Source organism: Cryptomeria japonica, chromosome 11, assembly GCF_030272615.1.
Source record: "Cryptomeria japonica chromosome 11, Sugi_1.0, whole genome shotgun sequence".
Lineage (NCBI taxonomy): Eukaryota > Viridiplantae > Streptophyta > Pinopsida > Cupressales > Cupressaceae > Cryptomeria > Cryptomeria japonica.
In genome coordinates, this window is record NC_081415.1 from 672,962,712 (window position 1) to 672,967,159 (window position 4,448).

A 4,448-nucleotide genomic window follows, 5' to 3' on the forward strand; every position below is an offset into this window, starting at 1 on the left:
GACTACAATCTGGAATGAAGAGTGAACTGCAAAGATAACATCTTCTATGCCTGAGTACAATTTTGGTTAAGCTCAATACCAGAGGTCTTAAACCTCTCTTACAAACCCAATTCGATCACCTATGATCAACCAAACCTTTTGCATATGATTGCAACATTATTCGCACCTAGATAATCATAATCCCATATCCTTGACCTATGATCTACAAAGAGATCTTACATCATATTTATACCAACCCGAGACCTAAACAATTAGGTTGGCCACCTACAAGATAATACAATAAATTCATATCATAAATCTGGAATCCAATGATCAACCAAGTCGGCTTAGGCCAAAAACAATGTAAACCAATCATTAAATCCCATTGGTAATGCATTAGGAATATCCTCCAACACGTTACAGAAACCGGTCGATAACCTAGATAACACCAGACCCAAAATAGGTCGCCATAAACCAAATCCAACACCACCGATGAACTGAAACATAAATAAGATAACCAACAACATCTTGAGAACCATCTAGAAGCCACACCAACACCACTTATCACATGCATCAAAATATCTTCAATAAGGCTATGTCGGTAAAACCCTTACCGGTGACCAAAAGGCTTACTAGAACAAATGATAGCTCCTGAGTCATCAAACCCGAACCAATTGATCGCGATACACATCTAAATAACATGAATGACAGATCCAAATCAATTTCACAAACCAAAGCATACTAGAGCATACCTGATCAACATCATAATCCAACCACTCTTTCAGAACCAACCGGAAATCGATAAACAATTAAAATTGTCGGTGTTTCCATCAATGACAAAACATCAATGCAACACAATTAATTCCTCCAAATTTCCAACAATCTCCCCCTTTGGCATTGATGCTAACACTAGATGTGAAAAACATCCAAGTGCCAAGAAATGCCAAACAAGTCTCCCCCTATGGAAGACAACTGACAATCTCCCACAAAATGATATAGCAACGAAGCTCTAAACCAAATTTATTGAATATATCTTTGTTAAGTTATGATCTCTCCCCCTTTGATTGATATTCTGTTAAGCTCTTCTTTTCACATATATCTCTCCCTGTTTGACATTAATGCCAAAGATTTGGCATAAATATCAAAGAAAACCATAAATCCTCTAAATCACATAGCTGACTACTCCCCCTGAGTAGTAGCACCATAACATCAATCCAAAATGAGTAATAACTTTGTAAATGCATACCGGACTGATGCCGATCAACATCATTCAGGTCTCTACCAGAGGGGTAAAAACCCCCAATCTGTCTCCGAAGTACTCAAATGATTCTTTAGGCAAAGGTTTAGTGAAGATATTTGCAATCTACTCTTTAGCGTTCACATAAACCAGTCTGATTTCATTTGCTTCCACTTTCTCCTTCAAAAAGTTATACTTGATATATATGTGCTTTGTCTTAGAATGAAATACCAAATTCTTTGATATATCAATAGTAGCAGAGTTATCACAGTGAATAACTACCAATTCATTACAATCCACCTTTATATCCTTCAACATTTTCTTCATCCATAGAACTTGTGTACAGTTAGTAGAAGCAACAACATACTCAGCTTGTTCCCTACAAATACCTTAAAATCCTTTTCACCGCACTCATGATTTTCTTTAGGATCACTTTGATATCTTGATACAATACAAACTACATTCATTATATCCAGTCTAGTTTGAGTCAGATTTAACAAACCTCCAATCATAGACTTGTACCTTGTAGGATTTACTGGTGCAGATACATCATTCTTTGTCAATTTATCACTTGTAACCATCGGAGTACTAACCAGTTTAGAATTTTCCATACCAAATTTCTTCAACAGCTCTCACGCATATTTAGTTTGATAGATGAAAATACCTTTATCAGTTTGAGTAATCTGCAAACCTAAGAAAAAATTCATATCGCCAATCATAGACACCTCAAATTCATTCTTCATATTGTTAGAGAATTCCATACACAACTTATCTTCACCTCCAAAAATGATATCATCAAAAAACACCTCAATAATCAATATGTCATCATCAGTGATCTTATAATATAAATCACTGGTAGCATTACCTTTAGTGAAATCAAGCTTCAAAAGATATTTATCCAGTCTTGCATACCAAGCTATAAGGGCTTGTTTCAATCCATATAAAGCTTTATTTAACCAGCAAACCATGTTTTTGTCATCTGAAAGTGAAAATCCATCAAGTTGCTCAATATAAACTTCCTCTTCAAGATCTCCATTCAGAAATGCACACTTAATAATATCCATCTAATAAACCTTGTATTTCTTATGTGCAACATAAGCAAGAAATGATCTCACAACTTCAATCCTAGCTACCGATGCAAAGGTTTCATCATAATAAATTCCTTCCTTTTGAGAATATCCTTTACAAACCAATCTAGCTTTATTCCTCACAACTTGTCCATCTTCATTCAATTTATTCCTAAAAACCCACTTAGTTCCAATAACATTCTTATTTTTACATCGGGGAACTAAAGTCCATGTGTTATTCCTTTCTATCTGATCTAATTCTTCTTCCATAGCTTTCATCCAATATTTATCTTTAGAAGCTTCAATTATTGATGCCGATTCAATTTGAGAAATAAAACATACCTCATCAGCTAACAACCTTCTTCTTGTCATCACTCGTTTGTTTTTGTCTCCAATGATCTGATCATTTGAATGATTCAACCTTACATACCTAGGAGTCTTCTGATTTTCCGTTCCTTTGTCCCAATCTTCAGTCACTATTGAATTTTTTGATACTGTCGGAGTAACTTCAACATTTTGTTCTGGTGTAGGTGCTACCAGTTCAGTTATGATTATTTCCACTGTCGGTTCCCTCTCATAAGTTCTGATTTGACTTCCTGTTCTACTCATCCACGTTGACATTTGTGCTCTCCACAATTCTCTGCAATCTGTTGTTAAAACATCTATATGCTTTGATTTCATTAGAATAACTAAGAAATATTCCTTCATCACATCTAGGATCAAACTTTCCAATGGAACCATCTCTTTTGATATAGTATTTACTACCAAAGATTCTGAAATACTTAACTGTTGGTGTATGACCAAACCATAACTCATAAGGTGTCTTACTAGTATCTCTTTTGATATTAACTTTGTTAAATGTGTATACCATCATGTTTACAGCTTCTCTCCAATAGACAAGAGGTAGATTAGCTTCCATCATCATAGTTCTAGCTACATCCAAGATAGTTTTGTTCTTCTTTTCCACAACTCCATTCTGTTTAGGTGTCCGTGGTGTAGACAACTGTCTCCTTATCCCATTCATCTCGCAATAGCTGTTAAATTCACCACATGTGAATTCTCCACCCTGATCTGACCTTAAACATTTAATCTTCAATCCTGTCTGTCTCAACTTTATCTTTAAATATTTTAAACTTTTCAAATGCTTCAAAATTCTTCCTTAGAAAAGTAACCCACATCATTCTCGAATAGTCATCAATGATTAGCGTGGAATATCTATCACCTTGAAAAACTTTTGATTCTAGTAAGACCACACAAATCAGTATGAATAAGATCAAGAACATCATTAGATTTGTCTTGTATACTCTTAAAAGAAATTCTGACTTGCTTTCCCATTTGACAATCCTTACATATCGGACTATAGGGCTTTACAATCTTAGGTATATCTCTAATTGCCTTAGTTGAACCGATCTTCACAATGCAATCAAAATTCACATGACACAACCTCTTATGCCATAGCCAACTCTCATCAATCTATGCAATCAAACATGTCTTCTCACTAGAGTTCAAATGAAAGATATTACCTTTAGTCTGTGACCGGTTGCAATCTCCAATCTAGATCTATTAATAATATTGCATTTTTCATCCTTGAACTGTAACTAAAATCCCTTATCCACCAACTGTCCTACAATCAAAAGATTATGCCTTAAACGTTCAATATAATAAACATTATCACTGTTATGCTTACCATCCAATGATATTGTTCCTCTTCCCTTGATCATGCATGCTTTGTCATCTCCAAATCTAACCAGACCACCATCAAATTCTTGCATAGATAAGAACTTCCTTTTATCTCTAGTCATATGATGTGAGCATCCACTGCCAATTACCCATTCATCCTTGTCTTCAATTTTAGCAGCAAGGGCCTTCTCTTCAGGTACCGGATGATCTTCCTTGATAGCCAAAAATACCCATTCCTTTCCATTGTCAGATCCACTAGCTGAATCTTGTGCCAGTTCATCATCAGAATCAGTCACACCTTCCTCATCAACAAAATAGCACGATTTGTCTTTGTTCCTCCTGTACTTATGCTTGTTCTAATAATCATGGTTAGGCCTTAAAGATCTTCTAGCTCTTTCTTCAAATATTGAATTCCTTTCAGGACATCTAGATGAAAAATGACCTATCTTATTATATGCAAAGCATTTAAAAGGTGATTTTCCTTC